This window comes from Muscardinus avellanarius (assembly GCF_963383645.1).
Source record: "Muscardinus avellanarius genome assembly, chromosome: 1".
Classification (NCBI taxonomy): domain Eukaryota; kingdom Metazoa; phylum Chordata; class Mammalia; order Rodentia; family Gliridae; genus Muscardinus; species Muscardinus avellanarius.
The window spans coordinates 127,301,114-127,322,519 of record NC_137786.1 but is presented as its reverse complement, the minus strand read 5'-3'; the positions used below and the strand labels follow the sequence as shown (position 1 = coordinate 127,322,519).

At 42.0% G+C, this 21,406-nt stretch overlaps 1 protein-coding gene across 3 annotated transcripts in view; it reads left to right on the top strand.

Annotated features, from left to right (window-relative positions):
- KIRREL3 (kirre like nephrin family adhesion molecule 3) overlaps positions 1-21,406 on the top strand; it is a gene marked incomplete at both ends in the record, with an annotated part of 594,525 nt that overhangs the window by 83,220 nt on the left and 489,899 nt on the right. The window lies entirely within an intron of this gene.

Below are 21,406 nucleotides of genomic sequence, written 5' to 3'. Positions count from 1 at the left end.
CCTTACTGTATCCCTGCATTCTATCATCTCTATAATTCTTTCTAGTCCTTACTATATGAGAGTTTATATGACTATAAACTCTCTCAGAACAGAAACTATGCTTCATATTTCTGTATCTTCCAAGTCACTCGATAGAGTCCTAGGAATATAATAATGCTCAATGTGTTTTTGTTAGAATCTCAGTGGCCTACAAAAAACTATTTCTTGCTCGTTCATGTCACAGAGTGGGTCAGCTGTGACTTGACTCCACATGCCTTTCATTTGAGGGGCCTGGTTGCAGGAGAAGCATCTATCTGGAACATTCCATACTCATGACAGAGAGCAGAAATTGACAAAAGCAAATCAAATACTTGCACTCAAGCACCTTCCCACATGTGGCGTATACCACATTAATACTCATATTCCATTGGCCAAAGCAAAGGCCAATACCAGCCTGACAAGTAGTTGGGAGCAAAATATAGTCAACCAAAATAATGCCGATTCCCAGTACTACAAATGGGATGGATGAGCACTTCCTCATAAGCATGCTGCTTAGTAAGGAGCTCCCTCCACATGCATGGGCTGTCAGCAGCACACAGTGCTCCTCTGCTGGGCAGGCTTCATAGTCCATGTACATTCTACCCTGCCAGAGACTCCTAATGTTCCTCAGTCAGCTCTTACAGGATGTCCTCTTCCCAAGCAGACTTCATAGAAGCTACTTTTTCTTACGGAAAGCATTCTTTAAGCTTCCCATAACAGATATGGACTCTTTTTGGCTAAAGCAATAAGGCATATTGTTGAATATTATAAGCAGAAGTCCAGAGTTAGGTGCTACCCAGTGACCATAAGATAATAATTTCAGCAACCTAGGCAAGATGTTTCCAGCTTTGCAACAAGTGGGAAAGAGCATTTGGCTTTCCATCCTCCCCCTTCAGAGTAAGATAAGTTCCAAATACCCTCCCATGATCTTCTCTTACATCTCATTGGTCACTAAATAGGTTCACTAGCCCCATTCTGAACCAATCACTCAGGGGCACTGAATAGCCCTCAACCCAATCAGGCATATCCATTAAGCTAGTCATTTCTCAAAAGATTATAGCTGTTTTTCAAAGAGGGAGAAATGGAATGGATTTGAGAAAATGAACCATATTCTCCAACACTATTTGGAAAATGTAGAATCACCTGCAGTCAACAGAAACCCCCACTACCTCATAAAGAGAGGACATTGGACCATGGGAGAGGTCAGCCATCTGTCCAGCCTCTGCTCCAGGTGTTGGATAACATCAGCATCCTAATATTTGGGTAGTTAATGCAATATGTATATTTTTCTGAATTTCATTTGCCTAATAGCTACCTTTATTAACTACATGTGCTTGGCTGAGAGCCTCTCCAAGGGAGCTGGCAGTTCCCAAAGGCACTGCTTCTGTTGGCTACTTTGAGTGACTAGTGCATTATAGATGTCCCAAATCAGCACATTTTCCTGTGTCACCATGATAAAATATCATCACTAATTGTGCTGAGTGGCTAGAGCATACAAGGAAGCTCATCTCTAGATTCCACCATCACAAGAGGTCTCTCTTGGCTACCCTTCACTTCATGCTGGTGGGAATGGAGAACTTGGTACCTAGATGGATACAGCAGGTTGTACTGTAGTGCCTTGGAATGGAAACAAGGTCCTAGAAAGGCCATGCATGGCACAGGCACGAGCCACATAGCTACCCAGAATGGGTTCTTGAAGTAAGGCAAAGCTCGTCTCCCTTCCCCTGTTCATCAAGACTTATTCTAAGCTAATAGACAAAATGAGTTATTCCTTTATCAGAGCTCATGGTGCATTACTTGACTTATGTGTATGTTTGAGAACTCGTGCTTAATGCTTCGTGTGAGAGGGGCTCAGGGATGGGGCCATGAAAGGTGCTGAAGTCATTACTGGTACCTGCTAGAGGAGTGTTAGACAGCAAGGGAGAGAAGTGAAGGTGTCAGATGCTGATTTAGGGACATGAAGTGTCAAGGAAGGGAGAGAAGCAAGGAATAGCTCTGGGTACATGTGATCCGCACCAGCAGGTACCCAGAATTACTGTGGCCCAGGCTCATTTTCTTGAAGATATGAAGCATTTGCATATTTCCTGGGAGAGTGGTCTTGCTCCTATTGCTTGTGCCCTTGTCCTACATTATATTTATGAAAGGAGGATTGGTCTTTGGACTGGACTTTCCAGAGCCCTGATTCACGCCATCTAGGCCTTTGGACTTGGCCCAGCTCTTGCCAGGGCCTCTCTGTGGGCATGTGGGGCTGGAAGCAGGTTTGTAGGGCATTTTTCCCAGTCTTAACTGAGCTGTTCCAGATGTTCTTATTATCATATACTACTATCCATAGGAAACTAGAAGAGAACTGTCCTTCCAAGTAGCTCTTCCGCTCTCTTCCTCTTCTCTGCTACCGTAACACTTTCTGGGGACTTGTCCACATGTCAGAATGCAACTCTTGGTGAAAAGGAGAAGGAACAAGATAGAAATCTGGGCAGATTCTTCCCTTCTCTGGTGGCCAGCATCCAGCAAGGCCGTTGAGGTAATTTAATGGCTGGGCAGTTTTAATATGAGAGTCTCTGCTCTTTCTCTGCAACAGAGCTCACATTGGATTGGGCCATATGGAGATTTCACCAGCAGATGCACTGGCGGCTTCCCTCTGTCTGCAAACTCTCTATTAGGTTTTTTAATTAGACAAATGTCAATGTTTTATTCAGGGTGGGAAACTGTTTTCTGAGTTTGACAACAATGCCATTTTCAAAGATTCTCGACACGGCGACTGCCTTTTCTTTGCTTACCTTTTTCCCACCCTGTTTCTTCTACTTAGAGAAACCATATCTGGTAATCTCTCATCATCACTGTCTCTCTCATCATCACCAGCACACTGTCTCTCTCTTTCTGTCACCCAATGGGGCTTGAAGCTTCTTGTTATTTCCTCTTCCATCTCATCTCCTGTTCAGGGGGACTTGCTTTCCCACAGAAGATAAAATGAAAGAGTCACTGGCCCAGGGCAGCTGCAGGGGCATGTGATAAAGTCTACCCTTCCTTCTTTCTGGAAATGGGATCATGCATCTTTCTGTCTTGCTCACTGCTAAGCACAAGGGCCTAGTCTATAGTCACTGTTGGCTTTTCTGCTATCATCATCTACCAAGAAGGATACATAGCCAGGTGCAGTGGGACAAACCTGTCATCCTAGAAACTCAGGAGGCTGAGACAGAAAGATTGCAAGTCTAAGACCAACCTGAGGAACTTAGGGAGATCCTCTCTCAAAATAAGAAAAATAAAAGGCGGTGTGATGGTGCACACTTGTGATTCAGTGCTTTGGAAGGCTGTGGCAGGAGACTTGCTGGTTCACAGCCAACATCAGCAATTTAGTGAGGTCCTCTGCAATGTAATGAGACCCTGTTTCAAAATAAAAAGAATAAAATAGGGCTGTGGGTATAGCTCAAAGGTAGAATGCCCCTTGGGTTCTGTCCACAGTACCACACACAAAAAAATTTTTAAAGGATTAATATGGGTGTAGTTCCATGGTAGAGAGACTCGGAGTTCAATTTTCATTCCCCTGAATTGACCCAGAATTATTGGGAATTCACTGCCTTCCATTAGAATAAACACACTCTTTCCTGGGAAGTGGGGTCTGTTATGGCTAACACTAGAATAGATTGTTTTGTTGGGGCTCAACCCCTAGCCAAGAGCTATTATTAGCTATGTGATTTTAAGTCTTGGAGTACCTGCGAAATTTCCTTATCCATAAGATGGGGATATTATTATTTATTTCATTGGGAAAGCTAATGAGTTAGTTTATGAAAATCCTTCAACATGGAGTGTAGGCCTTAGTTAAGCTCTTTGTAAATAGTAGCCAGATTTTTCATTAGAGGGACCCATTGATTCATGAGTGTGACCATAAACCTTCCCAAATCCTTGCTGTGATCTTTGTTCCCATACAGACAGACTAAAAAGCCCTAACAGGCCTTTTCTACCTGCCAGCTTTCAACACTATAAAGGACCTACAAATCTCCAGGTGAGCTCTTTTCTGCAGCCAGTCCAAGTGTTCTTTCCTGGATTGCGCCCTCCCTCTTGTGGATTAGAGTCCTTCATTCAAGGGGCTGTGTATTCATCACATAGCTTCCTTCCTGGCTTTCCTAAGCACTCTAAAGTCACCTCCTCCAGGAATGTCTGGGATTTCTCTTTTCAAAGTCCTGGTGCTTCTGGGGTACAAGATTGAGCCATATTTCAGTTCTAGGAGAATCAAAACACTGTAAAGGAAAAGATGTCTGGTGATAGACTCAGAGCTGAGTTAGGTTTGTTGCTTTGAGTTCAGATAGACAATTTAGGCGGACTTTAATGACTCTGAAATGTTTTATCTTTTACAACCTCTGGAACTGCTGCTCTGCAACCTTAACAAATTGCTGGCTCTCCATCCCTCGCTCCCTGTCATCTTCAGTTAATACAGGGTCCATTAGGAGTTGAGAAACTTATTATTGCAATAAAAAAATATACCCTATCCATATCACAGACCATATATCTGAATCTTGCATAACACCCTCCCAGGGATTAATCCATATTTTACCCAAGTGTTTTATAATGGCAATGCTTCAGCCCTATGCACAGCTATTTCCATGAATGCTGAGACCATAATGGTGAAAGGTCATCCCAGAGGCCAAGGCCTGCCTCTCCTGGGTTTATGGAGAACAAAGGGCATTTTCCCATCCTCTGGCAGGCTTCCCAGGAGACTCCTGGGCTGCTGAAAGAGTAAAAATCATCAGAGACTGGTGGCACTATGACTCTGTCCAGGGGAGCTGTAATCTATTGCATATTGCATCTTACCTCTGTGTGTATGGTGGGTGGGGGGTGTTTCTGATCTTGATATAACAATTCATCATCAGAGTCACACCCTGAGAGTTGGTGCTTAGCATGTGGTAAAGGAACAAGGCACCCTGGGTGTCAGGGATTATGTCAGGGCAGAAATAAAAAGATACAAGGATCATTCCAATAACCCCTTGTTCTCTTACCTTGAGGAAATACCAGGCAAGTGAAGATGTTTACACTCAATCTCTTTCCACACAGCTACGGCATAAAGAACCATAGGCTGGAACTTAGCTATTAGTACCATACCTCCAGGAACTCCTTCTTCTCCATCCTCACCTTTCCCTGCCCCACCATGACTAATGTTTACTCAGCCTCAGTTCTCAACATTCATGCCATTTCCTTTAGGAAGCCTTCCTGTCTGCTCTCCTCCCACTGAGAATACAGATTAAGGCTCTGATTCCTCAGGACTATGGTTGTATCTGTCAGCATTCTTGCAGCTATAATCTAAAGGTTAACTGTGTCATTTAGAAGAAAGATTTATTTTCTTATGGTTTTGCATTCAGTCCATGTGAGGCTGGGAACCATGGATCTCAGGACATGGTGGCAGGAGGCAGAGGGAGATCACATGGGCTGTGCTCTTTACATCACAGAGGCCAGAACAAGAGAGGGGGGAGGGGGAGCGTGAGCTCAAGAGAGCAAGCAGGGGGAGGAGGACCTGTTTATAATCTCTAAGACTGTAGCCCCAGGGGCCCCTCCTCCACTCCTGCAGCCACACACTACCAGCCTCCTGGGCACCACCCAGGTAAATCCATTACACTGGATTTATCCACTTCTGGGATTACAACCCTCATGTCCACTATATCCACCCTGAATATTAATGAGTGAGCTCTTTAGGGGATAGTTTATATTTAATTATAACACGGGTGCCCTATATCTTCTTAGTTTTCATCCAGATTATAATTACATATTTATGTGACTTTGTCCAATATTCATCTCTCTACCTAGATATTAGATTCCATAAAAGCAGGAACTAGTCTACTGAATTAATTGCAGAATCCTCATATTCTGTTATAAAGGAAGCACTTAAGTATTTGCTGAATGAGTTAATGAAAAGCCATTTATCTGTTGTGGCCTTCAATTTTCTCAGTAGCAGTAACAACAGCCAACACTTCTGAAGTGTTTTCACTATGCCATATGGTATTTTAAATAACAATTATAACTATTGTTTGCAGCAACCACAACTTCTCCCCATATCACATGTGAGGAAATGGAGGCACAGAGAGGTTAGGCAACTTGCTTAAGGCCTACAGCTAATAAGTGGTGGAGCCCAGGCTTAAATTCAGACAGTATAGCCCAGACAACATGATCATAAACCATAATCATACAAAATGATTGTCTATATATGGAAGTATCACTACCAATCTCACATGTATAGTGTGGGGGGAGTGGATCCAGAGGGTAACACGCCAAGTGCCGTGTACATGTATGTTTGTATCACTTTGAACCTCGCTATAATGTATAATTATAATCCACCAATAAAAGTAAAAAAAATTATCTTACCTCTCTATAGCTATGAATTTAGGAACTACTAACCAGAATGTTCACCTAGATTTATTTATTTAATAAACATTTAATGAAAATACAGCACTAAACAAAGCAAGGCAAGTTTACCACCTTCATGGAACTGCCATTCTGATGGGGGGACAGGATCATATATGAAATCATAGCGTATTTTGTCTTAGATACAGACAGGGCTACGTGGGAAATGAAAGCAGGGGAGAGGTGTGGGGAGTCTTACAGATGGGGGCATAATTTCATCTCAGGCTGAAAAGATGGTAAAGGGCTGATGAAGGCTGAGAGTGTGCCATGCAGATACTTTGACTGCATGGTGGAAGAACCCTACTACTTTTCTTTTAATTTTGTTGCAGAAACCCTCTTATGCTTTTCAGCTTGCCCTTTCAGCAAAAGGCCCCTTGCTTAACATCTCTTTCTTACAGTTCACCATGAGGTATGCCATTGAAAATGATTCTGAAGTTCAATTTCCTCTCTATCACAGCCATCCCCAAGTGTCAAGGAAGCTATGATAGTCTTTGATGAAAATAATCATCACTATATTTGACACTGGTAATAATGTGAAAAGCTGCAGACCTCTCCTCGACTACAGTGAAGAATATTCAAGGCCTCTGCACAGTTGACTGTATACTCACTGTATTCCATCAGTAACAGATCTGGAAAAGTGTTAAGGAGCATTTCCAACCAGAAGCAAGGTAACTTTACACTTTGATCAGGTCTCAGTTAGAAATTCAAATACTACAACAGTGACATAAATATTGGTACCACCTATGAGTCGATTCCTTATTATGTGCCTATAGTGAATGGGTTGATGTGCATTAGAAAGGGGTCCTTATAAGACAAAATATGGAGGGTGAGGATTCCCTCCTAGGTTTGCTCACATCCTCTCTGTAGATACCTTTTTCTTCATGTTTGTCCTTTGTCTAACAGAATTACTCATGGGCAGGAACCTTAGGATTTAGCCAGGGCACTCTCAATATTCTTCATAGGCAGAACAATCCATGATTCAGCCAGCAGATTTCCCAGAAGGGATCTAAAAGCAGCCTTGCTTGCCAAGCCCTAGAGTAAAGCTTTAGGCATCTGAGAGATTCCAGACTTTCAGGATCTAGATTGTTGTATAATGTGCATGTTCAGGTCTTCTGCTGCTTATACTATTCCTGATTTCTAGTGAATATAATGCTCCCATACATGCTGGAAAACAGTGGAAGTAAATGAGAGCTGAGGAAAAAACCCTGGGGTTTGTGGTAGGAAAATACCTGTCCACTTATCTTTTGAAAGGAAATGAAAGTTGTTGGGCAGGGCAACAGTGAAATAATTTTTAAGGCCTATATGCCATCTGGTAGGGTCTATAACATGTCTCTTTTGTAGTAATCTTTTTGTGGATACAGTCAGTCTCTGACTTACGATGGTTTGACTTACAATTTTTTTACTTTATAACAGTGCAAAAGTCATAGTCAGAAGAAACCCTACTTTGGATTTTAAATTTGTCTTTTTCTCTCATATAAGAGGTATGCATATGGCCCTCTCTGGAGATGCAGAGCAACAGCAAAGCCGTGGCTCACACTGAGCCCCATGGTCACGAGGGGAAACCACCAACACTACAATGTACCACGTTGCCGAGCCAGGATGTGTGTTAGGCTAAGTGTGTTCAATGCATCCTCAATTTATGCTATTTTTAATTTATGATGGGCTTATCAAGACACAACCCCATTATAAGTTAAGGAGCATTTGTGCTTCCTTTTTTCAGCCTATTTCCTATTTGTAAGTGTGTGTGTGTGTGTGTGTGTGTGTGTGTGTGTGTGTGTGCGCGCGCGCGCGCGCGCGCGCATGTGTTCCCTGGAATCAAACTTGGGGCCTTGTGTATGCTAGACCATTGCCCTACCACTGAGCTAAATCCTTGGCCCCTGTTTCCCTCCCTTAATAAAAGACTAAGGATCCCAGTTCTTTGCCTCATGCCCATCTACACGCCTTTTAGTGCTTCTTTTTAACAAAACAAACAATAGCAGAAAGTGGCTTTGCAGTCATGCTGGCAGGATGATTTTGATTTCAGCAACCGGGAGCCACATCTTTGAACATCCTGCCTCTCTAGTGGTCAGCAGGCAAAAAGGAGTCCATCAGAAAGTCTTCAAAGGCAGTGGGGTTCGTGGAGAGAAAAGAGAGCCTGTGTCTGGGGAAGGATTCAGAGAAGAGCAGGACGGGGCCAAAGCCTGCTGACGTGTGCTGGCAGCCTGGGGCTCTGCACACCTCTGGGCCTTGAAGTCGGCCTGGCATTTTGTTCTACAAAGCATCTGCTTGAGCAGATAAAGTGATTTCTGACCTGGAGACCTGAACTGACAACTCTGCAGACAAACCCCAAACAGAGTGGTTCTGCCTCTTGGCCCGTTTCATCTCCAGTGTGCGTTCTCTTTGCTCTGCAGCACTAGGGATTTTGCACTGCTGGGTGTGGACCAGGTGACCCCCGGAGCACTTTGGGGGGAGCACATCCCTACTGTAGCCTCTCCCTGGTGTGCTTGTTAGCTGTCAGCACCGATTGACAGCTGGCAGATAGGGCTGTGTGTTGTCAGGCTGAGGCAGTGGCGATAATTCCATCTCACATGCACCTCTGGTGTTTTTAAAGGGTCCAGAGCCAGTCAGATTAGACGATGGTGAAATGCCTTTAGCACACTGGATCATACACTACTCCAGTGCGTGGGATGAGGTCTGCAAAGTGCTCGCAAACCTCAAGTGGGACAGGTCTGATAAGGCCTACAAAGGACAAGCTCCTCTTTCTACCCTCTGACCTGTGAGCAGTGAATAGGAAATGCAACAGTCAGCCTGGTAGGCTTAGAATCTCAACAAGGAAGACATAAGGAAAGGCCTAGTTAGTAGATGTCCCTGTGCCAGGCAAATGCATTGCAATTATCAGGGCTGTTTGCCCCACAAGTCTATTTTACAAATGAGAAAACAAGGCAGATGAGGATTTCCCCATCATCCCTATAGAGAATGCAAAACACACCCACATGCACACATACCCCCCCCCCACACACACACACATTACTGTTGCATGCTAGTTTTCTGGAAATGAGCCAAGCCCTGCCTTTAGGAAAAGACTCTGAATCAAGCTTGAGTCTCCTCTGGAAGCAGTCATGTGACACCAGAGTCCTTCATTGATGACACCTGGATGTCAACATCACACTACAGACACCAAGCACTGTACTGCCATTTGCGCCAAAGCAGGAACCACCCAGCCTCCCCCAGACTACTTTCTCATCTGGAGAATTGCCACAAATCCACAAAATCCCAATTAAATTTTCTATTTCCCACTCTTTCTCTACCATGAACATAACCATCATCATCCAAAGTCAATTATTTATTATCTATTTAGATATTCTTAAAGCTGTCCTAGATACCTTCAAAGAACACATTCACAATTTCTATTCTCTGGGGTCTTAAAGTCTTGGAGGAATAATAGCCTTGATGCTTGTAGACACAAAGAAAATGGTCCAAGTATTTAGTGAACATGGAATAAAAATAGATAAGACAAGATTAAATATGTACATTTTGCATACCTCCGCCCCTGACTCCCCTACCCTCAAGCTGTAGCTGTGCCAAGCAGTAGCAGGAGACAGAATCATCTTGGTGCAAATAAGAACAGCTTCACAAGACAGATTATTTCTTTTCCTGCTGTCAAAAGCATATATTTAAAGTCATCGGTAGGAAGCCATCAGCAGCCGAGCTAAGAAGTGTAGCTAAGAAGTTTTAAGGAAATGCTATTAGCAATGACCTCTTATTTTTAAAAGATGTTGTGACCGAATGTCTGGTGTGTTAACATTGCTTCAGAGCAAGTTCTGTTTATCAGCTGCAATACGCCTACTAGTAATCGGTCTGATTAGAGTCAGAGATGTAGTATATATCAAGATACAATTTAACCAGCAATAGCAAAATAGCAAATAATCATGAGTTTGGAGGACTTTGGCCATAAAAATGCAGGCATTTACCTTGAATGTCGATTTAAACCATCCAGGTTTTTTGCCAAATGAAGCTTGAAATGGATCATCTAAGGTCCAGTGTCCAAGAAATAGTCCTAAAAATTTTATCCTTGTATTAGAAAGAAGCCTCAAAGTGAACAGTCCTCTTAGAGCAAGGCAGTTACTGTATGCCATCTTTATAAAATCATAGCATTTTTTAGTTGGAAAGAACCGTCAGGATCTTGGAATCTAGCCTCCTTCCACTGTGGAAATCCCTGCTCAAGAATTACCTCCAGGCAGGGTTTGAAATGTGCTATCTACCAAAGACACATGTGTTACAGGGTCACCTTGTGGATGGTTAGCTGTGTTCTAGGATAAACCAAAGGACTATTTCATTGCTGGGCATCTAAAAGTAATGTGACTCTACCAAGCAAGGTATACAAATACCCATTTTCGCTAGAGGAAGGAGCAATAAGACTTTTAATGCATTAAATTTTCTTTGATTTAGGACCATCTTCTTGTTTTTCCTGCCAGCACCATCCATTGTTATGTTGACCTATTAAGGTGATTACAGAAAGCATCGGTGGGCCCACATATCTCATTGTCTTCTTTGCCAACCCCCCTGCAATTGCCAGCTTCTGTCATAAATCCAACAGACTGAATGTCTCCAGAAGCTCAGCAAATAGCAAAAAAAGCTCACTGCTTTTTTTGTTTCCACTTAGGCCAGGCTTATGGGTAGTAATAAACTTAGCAGTCAAGGCCCCAAATGTGATAATACTTAGAAATGAGAAGAGGGGTTAGAGGAAGAAAAGCAAGGCCAGAAAAAATGTTTCAGCTCTTCTTGCTTTGCTGAGTTTTCAAATTCATTAGCAACCTCAATTATTCAATTCCTCAATTTTAATCTCTAATTAAACACTGCCACAGACACTGTATCTATAGAGGGTTGAATTTAAGTGGCCTCTTTTTAATAATTGTGCATCTATGATCCCTGCATTGTTAACCCAGAGGGGAAAAAGAGGAAAAATTATATTGAAAAACAGAAGAAAAGAAAGGACAAAAAATTATAAGCGCCTAAACCTCATACCAAAAGGTAATTGCAGAGAGGAAGTTATTTTCCCTCTAAATATAGCAAAGATGACTACAAATCTTTCAGCATTTTTCTATAACAATTTTTAAAATCAAAAGCATATTTGCTGACAACACAGTGCCTTACCACAGCTATTCTTTTTGGAATAATTAGACAGGCAAGAAAACAATAGACAGGTACAATATGTTGCCAAGTGAATGATACTATGTCTTGCTTATTTCACAAGTCATAGAACTCTGCCTTTTCTTTTTTGAAAGAATCATTTGAATGAAGTAATGCAATAAATATAGGCAAACATATTGGATCATACCATTTTGGTAACCAGATTTCTATTTATTTAAAGAAAGACCTTCCTGAGAGATGAAACATATCCATATAGCATCAGAAGTAAATGTGATTAAGATGGATAGAAGGAAAATAGAATACAAGATTGCACATCTTCTGTGATCACAGATGTGTCAAAATAAGGCTTTTCCTTCTCATATATTGAAAAAGAGCAGTATCCTAGTACTTAAGCAGTACTCTGTCCACTTCCTGACACCCTGCATTGTAGTCGCCAGTTTTGCCATTCATCAGCTTCAACAGTTTGTGGACTCAGGAGGGGAAGGAGTATGCTTCCTTCTTCTGAGTCCACAGGAATTAGAACCTTGTTGCACAGAGCAAGTACCAAACTCATATTGGTGAGGCAGATTTGCTACCTGAGGGCGTTATAGTTATCAGTACATTCTTTTAAATTTCTTTCCATAAAGCCTTAGATGAGCTTCATAAGAGGCATATATTTTCAAGCCATGAACAAATGTCTTGTATAAATATGTGTATGTATGTGTGTGCATAGATGTCTTTCCAATAGATTTATTCAATCCAAAGAATCAGACTGAGTGAAGCCAGAAATTGTAAGCAATAGGAGCCTCTTCCTCTGTAGCAAACACAAGTATGTCCCATCTGGCCAGTAACTGGGTCTCTTTTATGACTCTTCCACAAAATGGGTGTATTCCTGTCAGTATCAAGAATAGCATTTTTAGGTAGACCAGGTGATTTGCCAAGTTACTCCAAAGCCCAGTGCATGTTCCAGGCTAGTGACACCACTGGACTAAGCCTCTGAGGGTCTTTCTGATTGAAGGGAGACACTCAGGGTATGCAGCAGGAAGCCCTGCCCCACTGTTTCACACTGCTGGGGAAGTGGGAGTGTCTCCAAGGCCACCTGCCAACCAACTAGTGTCACTTTAGATATGAACTCTAGGATGGCATCAGTTCTGGGCACACTTACTGGGGGTTTCTTATTTCAAAGAAAAAAAAAAACAGTTCTTAAGGAAATTTGTACTGAGCACCCTCCAGAGACTCATGAATTTGATGGAGACTATCCAGTGACAAAAGGGCCTTTCCCATCCCTGCCCTCAAGATGGTTACAGCTATCTAAGGGAGATAGATGAGAGTTTACAAACCCATGTTTATGGTTAGTCATCTTTGTGTCAATATCCTATAACAATGGCTTTCAACACTCAAGTTGTGACTTAAATAGGATAATGATCCAGATGATTTGATGAGGTATCCAGAACTTCTGAATCCTCCAAGAAGTTGCTAGTAGGCCATAGTCACAAGCTATCACCTATGCTTTCTTCAGTCAACATTGTCCTAGCTGCTAGATGTCTCCATTTTAAGTAGCCCCCTGCTCCTCCAAAGAAAGGAAACATCTTTACACGAGGGTGAAAAGGACACTTTGTCAGCCCTTCCCATAGAAGAGAAAAGGGGTCAAAAAGTCTTTAACTTAAAGCAGATTCAGTGAGCTGGTTAGAGCTAATATCCGAGAGCCTGGATGGCGGTCTCGTTTTGTTCTTTTTTATGGATTTCTTTTTTTTAATACTAAGATTTGAACCCAGGGTGTTCTACCTCTGATCTACACCTAGCCCTACTTATTTTTTTTTTTTAAACAAGATCTCACTTGCACTGCTGGTTTCGATCCTGTGATCCTCCTGTTTCAGCCTCCCAAGTATTGGGATTAGAGGCATGCACCACTATGCCAGCTGTCATTGATTTTACCTTGAGTCTCCTCCAGATTTCTGTCTCCTTTCTTCTCAACTTGTCCTTTTTCCTATCGTTTTTTTTTTTTAAATCAGTTACTTGAGTTAACTTGCAACAGTTTTGAAAATGTCTTTTAAAAAGTGCCGTGCTTTTCCTCACATAGACTGCTTTGAAAAAGCCCAGCAGCCCTGAAAATATACAATCAATACTTTGCCTGAACCATTGATACCCTTGCCCATCACTTAAATATCATTACAGGAAAGATTTCAACAAGATCACGGCACATTATACTTTAAAGTTTGACTTTAAAAGATGCCTGGGCTTTGCTGAAAGGCATTAGTAATGGAATTCTTTATCTCTGAGCTTAATTTATTCTGGGGAGAATAGGGCCATTATCTTAAATCTATTATTTTTCCAAAGGAGAAAACAGGCATCAGAAATCCAGCACTTATAAAGAAATCATTGTTTAATTACCTTTCTGTTTAACCCTTTGCAGAAGAAAAGAAAATGTAAGTTGCAATATTGGAAAATGGATGTGCATCCCTCTGGTGTTGCCATCGATGCACATGCTGTGCTCCTTTGTCATTCCTCTTCCTATGCTTCTTGCACTACTCACATGCAGCCAGAAACCTCTGAGTAGCTTTGAACCTCATTAGAATCCACATTCCCCTAGATCACTGGTGATGAAGAGGGTTCTGCCTTAAAGAATGCAGGAGACACATAACTGTAAGGGTAATGTTCCAGGATTAGGCTACTTGCTATAAATTAGACACATGAGAGCTGTATGTTTACACATGTGGAAATAGACACACTCATGATGAGCTTCCTGACCCAAACAATATGTTTCCCTTGTTCAAAACTGGTTTGGAGAGTAGAAAAAGTGATCTGCCAATCGGCAATTTAAAAAAAAAAAAAACACCAACCACCAAGTAATTCCTATGACTATATGTGGTTTCCCTCATTAGCAAATTTGCTTATTCAAAGAGTGATGCTGGATTTGGGGAAGGACATGTGAGCAGTGAGCAAATCTCTAAAAGGATGCCACAAGTCTGGATTTCCTCCACAGCCTCTGCTTGCTTCTTCTGTTCTTTTGTTTTAATTTTTTTATTGGTGCATTGTAGTCATACATCTCAATGGGGAACAAGATGGTAGAGGCATACATGCACACATCACTCATTTGCCCTTCCCCAATTCCCTCCCCATTCCCTCCTCCCTCCCTCCTTCTCATGTTTGGCTTAGTGGTTGACTTTGATATGTTTATGAATGTACTTCGTGTACATTAGGGAATTTCCTTCTTCCCCTCTCCCATCCCCCTCAGTTAGGTCAACTTATTTGCTCATCTATAGCTTTTCCTTCTTTGTCTAGAGTTCCTCCTATGACCCTTTTTCTAGCTAGCTTCTTCTGTTCTAATATGTGAAACTTCACCACTGGGCTTACAAGATACACTTTTAGCCAGACTTGGGGTCACTTGTGAACTAAATGGAACATTCGACTGTTAAAGAACGTCAGGGGCAGTTTCTTCATCAGCCCTGGGATTCATCGACCTCTCACTCAGCTTTGCAACTTGAAAGCATTTTTCATTACGGCTCTTTCCAGAACCTCAATTTCCTAGGACTTTTCCAATTCACCAAATCATAAGAATGGCTTGGCTTCCAGAGACTGAGGGAGCAGGGTTCCAGCTTTGAAGAAGTTTCATCTTGCACTGTATCTTTTTCAAACTGGTTAGAGGGAAGGAGAAAATCAGGCCTCATTATAATTTCAGGAACAGGAAACAGATCAGCCTCCCACATCTGACTTTCAGCCCCTTCCTTTCTTTTGTCAGGTAGAAGAGGTGATCATTTTTATTATCTTATTTTAACTGCTATTATCAGAGATTTTGTGTTTAATGGTTGCTGGGTCACATTTTACACATGCAAATGACTTTGATGACCTCCATTCATTCTAAGCCATCATCATGTCTTCAAAGAGTGAAAGTCTATAAAGAATTCAGACAGGCTCTTGTATTCATTGTAAGCCTTTCCCAATGATTGTATATGTATATGTATATGTATATGTATATGTATGTATATATATGTAAATATATGTATATATGTATATGTATATACACGTATATATATATACACATATGTAATGCATATATGTATTACATATGCGTACTATTAGAAAATGAATGTGCAATATGTAATACATATATGTATTAATGCACGTATGATATATATATATATACAGGAAATCTTCATTTTATAAGATTGGCATGCATCTTCTGCTTTGTGTTTTTCATTGTTGTAGGTCATTTGTAGCTGACTCTAATTAACCTTCTACCTTCTATTATCCTTTATTACCTCTTGGGAATGGGAACATATTTCTCTGCCTTTAAATCTCCTCATCTTACAACATTCCCACTGATTGTACACAACATTTCCAAGGACTGCTGGAAGAAGTCTGGATGGTAACCATCAAAATCACCACTTATCTTGGCATTTACTCCATGTTCTGAGTTATGTGCTATTTAAAAAAAATGAATATAAACTGCAAAGACTTGGATTAGTCATATTTCTCAGTGTATAGCACATCTTCACCCATCTTAGAGATCTTCTTTTATATATATATGTTTTCCACTTTTATTCCTGGCCCTCACTCCTATTTCCCTTCTTTCACACCTACAGGTAACTATTCTAATATTTTGATATATGCCTTTGAATGTATCTATAAACTATGTGGCATTTTCTATATGAGTGATTTTAGTTTACGGACATGACATTGTGCTGCAGATATAATTGTTTATTCTGCCACCCAACACTGACTTTAAGAATCGTTCGTGTTGTTAGACTTCTATTGTGGTTTGGATTTAAAATGTCCTCCAGACCTCATTTACTGGAGGCTGCCATGTTTGGAGTTCAGCCCCTAGGGTCATGGCCAGGTACTGTGTGTGTGTGTGTGTGTGTGTGTGTGTGTGTGTGTGTGTGTTCTAACCTCACTCACTCAGCTACAGTGGTCCCTAGGGTCATGGCCAGGTGCTACAGCATGATGCTCTGGCCTATTCCTCTCTCTGCTCCCCACCATCATACTTTAAGAACCTATAGTCCTGACCCCTCGTTGGCAGACAGCATAAAATGGACAATATGTAAGGACTGAAATTCTAGATCTGTAACAAGTACACATTCCTTTCTCTAAGTTTTGTGCGTCAGGTGTTGAGATCACAGCAGTAAGAATGTGGACTCAAACAATGTCTACCCAGCTCATTGTTTCTAACCAGTGCACCCACAAAGGCTTTGTTAAAATTAATCTATTCCTTTTCAGTGGACCTCTAACTGCTTCTAATTCACTATTCCCATGTACCTGTGTGAGAATCCTGCATTCAGACCACCTAATGAAATCCCTTTGTCTTAAGATATTTGTACATAGAATTTCACAAAGTGTTGCTACGTTTACTTAAAATAACTGACCAGTTTACATTCTCAGCACTGGCTCTGGGAATTCCATTTGCCCCACATGCCCGACAATCCTTGGTATCCCCCACTTTTCTAATTCTTACTAATCTCATTGGCACAAAACAGTGTTTCATTGTTACTTTCATTTTGCTCATTAATAATAATTTTTTTCTAACTCTTTGTTCTCAGTCATCCACAAGATAGGAAACAGTGGCATCAGAGACCAAAAGCAGCACACATACAGACTGAGACCGCCTGATAGAAAAGGCTTGGTTCTACAAAGCAGTTGCCCAAACTTCCAGCCCACAGGAGCCCCAATGACTCTATGAATCTGTAGGAATTCAGCAACTCAAGAGTGTTGAATCACCCACCCCCCTTCCTAAGCAGAGGTGAAAATGAGGTCCTCCACAGTCCTGGCTGCAACTGGAGGTTTTGTACATCAGTGGGGTCTGTGCAGACTCTCCGGGTTTAATGGTTCTGTCAAAGTAGTCCACAAGTGCCATCTTATCAGAGGATCAATTTTATATCAGAGGGTCATTAAATTCTTTTTTATGAGAATAAAATGGGCTTTTTCTGCTGCATGTTGTACTGCCTTTCGTCCGAAACTAGAGATGAAATCAAAGTGGAAGAGATTTAACCAAATTATCCGTCTTCAGAAAATAAGCTCCACTGCAAATGTATTTTTGATGTGGTATTGTGCAACATAGAGAGAGGAGGAATAAAAATACTCTAATGTCCTGCTCCATACAAATGGGAGGAGGCTGCAAATTTAACCCTCTGTAGGAGCAGATTTCTTTTGCTCTTTCCCACTGAGGGGTGGAGGAGGGGTTAGGAGTTTGTGAGCCCAATGACAAAGTGCAGCTAAGGATGGATGGTGTTTGGTCCATTTGAATTGCACATTCATTACTTTTTTTTTTTTTGCGGGTCTGGGGATGGAACCCAGGGGCATTCGACCTCCGAGCTACACCCCCTGCCCTATTTTTTATTCTTTATTTTGAAACCGGGACTCACTGAGTTGCAGAGGGTCTCACTAAGTAGCTGAGGCTGTCTGCGAACCGCAATCCTCTGGTCTTAGCCTCCCGAATGCTGGGATTACAAGCGTGCGCCACCATGCCTGGCTCATTCATTACTTTATATTTCTCTTTCCAAAATGAAACAACACTTGGGGATGGCTTTTAATTTTTCTATGAAGGTTTGGATACCTTTGAGGGAAGCCTGTCCCAAATTGTGTCCTGTCTCCACCTCCAAGACCAACTTCCTCATCATGAGACTCCCTGCCAGCCTGGGAAGAGCTGTCACTATGGTAGCCCTGCAGCCAAATAAGTATCTTCCTACTGGGATTCTATGTGCTCATTTCATCCCATGTGGCATGAGGGTTTGCTTTGGCTGTGGAACTGCTTTTAGTCCATATTCATAATATTTTTTCTTATATTGATAACTTGTATAGTAGAAAACCAGGGAAGAAAGAAGCTCAGGGAGCATGTTTGGGTTGTTCAGCATCTTAAAGGTCCTTGGAGGGCACCATCTGCTTCTGCTATGTCTTTGGCCTCTTCTTAGAATCCTTGGATTCTGCACAGTCCTTAGGTAACAAAAGAAAGCAGTCAGAAATAGTAAAAGAAAGGAATAGTGGTGCTTATTAAAACAGCCACTCTGCAGGAAGCTCATGATTACGTACGGCTAGAGTAGAGGTATAAATAATAACTAGGAAGGAAGAAATGCATTTGGATAAGACCACAGTAGATCATCCTAGAGAAGAAACACATGGTACGAGTGAATACCAAGTTCCAGAGACTGCCAGAGCTCATGCTATGAGCAGAACCAGGCCTCTCAACAGAATTAAAATCCCAGTTAGCTCACTGTGCCTCCTGTGCCCCGAATGGTGGACACTGGACCCACAGAAAAGTCCACATTCTCCATATAGTTTTCCAGGCCATATATGCTCTCATTCCATTCACCAGAACACCCTAAGTTGCCCTTACTTTTCAGATTTTGATGTTTTTTTTTTCTATTCTGAATTTGGATTAGAAATTTTTAAGCAGAATACCTACTAGTGGTTCTGCAAAAGACATGGGTACCCTGACAGGATGCTAGAAGTGGGTATCTAGACAGGATGCAGCAGAGAGCCATGAAGCACATTTCAGAGGCCAGAATCTAATGCTAGGAGGATTCAGAGAAGCACCCCTGCCCCTCTGGTTTCCTCCCAGGTGCTTTTTCCGAGAGATCATGTTCCTCCTTGCCCGCCAGCCAAGAGGCAGCTCTGTACTGGATGGTATGAGGTTAGTTTCTTAGGTCTCCAACTGCCTAGCAGTGGATTAGAAGACTCACTGGGTCCTGGAGGGTGACTTTCTCTCTGATTAATGGAGGCCTCCCCTCTCAGAGGTCCAACTATGTTTTATATTTGCTATAAGCCATGCATGTGCTCTTCAGGGAAAACAAGAATAAAAAGAAAACTATTTGCAAGATAAGTAAAGAGAAATGTAATCCCCAAGTGGGATGAAAGGTGCTTTGAAATGAATGGAGGATAATCCTTTTGTTGTCTATTACAAATGCACTTTATTTCTGCATTATCCGGCTACAAGGATGTGCCATTCGCTCTAGTGACAAAGCCATTGCAGTATCTTCTCTTTGTGTCACCTTAAGTGTGCCTATAAGAAGTATTTATTGCCTGGGGTCTGAGGCAGCGAGCCCAATGGGGGCAGCTAGGTCACATGACCACCATGGCTCTTGATAGATGAGTTGTGTACCAGGCTCAGGACAGCAATAAAAGGGAGGTTAGGGGAGTGACTGCCCAGTGTCCAACCCCCACTGGCTCCAGAGGCTGCGGAACCCAGTGCTCTATGCACAGGAATTTTCAATAACCAGAAAAGTCATAATTCTGTCCCTTGCTCAGTCTGAGACCTGGGGCTAAAGTCTCTTTCATGTTCTAGCATTTGGTTCTCTTAAAGGAATGACAGGAAAATTCCAAGGAAAATGCTGTCAGGCAGCATTGCTTTGAAAATTCCTTTCTTCTTCCTGCTTTCCCCTTATATCCATCTCTCTTTACCTCTGCTTTCCTTGCTTCCTTTTCTTTTTGCAAAAGGAAACTCCTGGTGGGGATGCAGGTGTGGTATTCAGTATTCCATTGCCATGACAAAATACCCGAGAAATACAACTTAGAGGATGAAAGATTATTTTTGGCTCATGGCTTTAGAGGTTTCAGCCATGGAAGAATGGCTTTGTTGTTTCTAGCCTGTGGTGAGGCAGAACATTATGGTGGAAGGGTGTGGCATAGCAAACCTGTTCACCTCCAGGTGGTCAGAAAACAGAGAGTGAGGAACAGACTGGGGACAACATATACCCTTGCAGGGCGCTCTCCCAGTGACCTACTTCCTCCAGTGAGGCCCCTCCTTTCATAGTTTTCACCACTTCCCAGTAGTTTATTCAATTAGGAACCTATCAACGGCTCATCTATTGATGAGACCAGAGCCTTCATAATCCAATCTCTTCCCCAAAGCTTCATCTCTGAACACTGCTGCTCTAGGGACCAAGCCTTCAACACATGAACCTTTGGGAGACACTTCATGTCCAAACCATAATAGCAGGCATTGTAGAACCACTTGGAATAGCCATCTGCTATGGCTTTGGGGAATGGAGGATCTTTATTAATGAAAGGTACTTACTTTAAAACTCAGTCTTGGGTTTGGGCTTAGTGGTAATGTGTGTGCTTAGTAGATGCAAGGCCTTGGTTTCAATACCCAGCACCAACCAACAAACAAACAAACTTAGTCTTTCACCAGCTGTCTGCTAAATCTCAAAGAGGGCTTTGGAGTGAAACATGCTGAGGGTTCCCAGGGAAGATGGAGCTCATTATGATCATTCTTGATACCCACAACTCTTGGAAGGTAAAATGATTTCTAGATTAGTACCCGGAAAGCTCAAGAGCATTTCTCAGACCATTGGTCAAGAAAATATCTATGATAAGAGGAAAGGTATACATGAGCATGCCACTGTCCTCTTTAAGACTCCAGAGGGTCCACACAGCCAAGGGTAAGGAAGGTGCTGTGTGACATGATCTGCAGAGTTCTCCATGCTCTGTCCCCAGACAGCTTCACCCAGCAACACCCTCTCTTGGTCTGTTAGCTCTTTCCTGTTCCTTCCTTGGGACTCTCACGCATGTTACTCTGTCTAGAGTGGGCTTGCCTCCTGTGACTCTCTTGCCATTCTTCTCTATTATAGCCCAGATCATGTATCACTGCTTCAAGGAATCCCCTATATACCCCACTCCCTGAACAAACAGGACCAACTCTCCATTCATAGTGTCCTGAATCTCTTAATTATGATCAACAGATTTAAAATTAGAGTCATCCAGGGAATTAGTTGCTTGTTGTGGATATTCCAATGTGAAATACAAATCAAGGGGTCTTGTTTCCACTGTATCCCTGCAACCAAACACCATGCCCAGCTCATAGCTCAGAGGGAAAAGATGCAGAATAAATAAATGAAATTAAGACAACTTCTATTTCTCTAGTTTGTATATGTATCCCCCTTACTCGTCACCCTTTTTC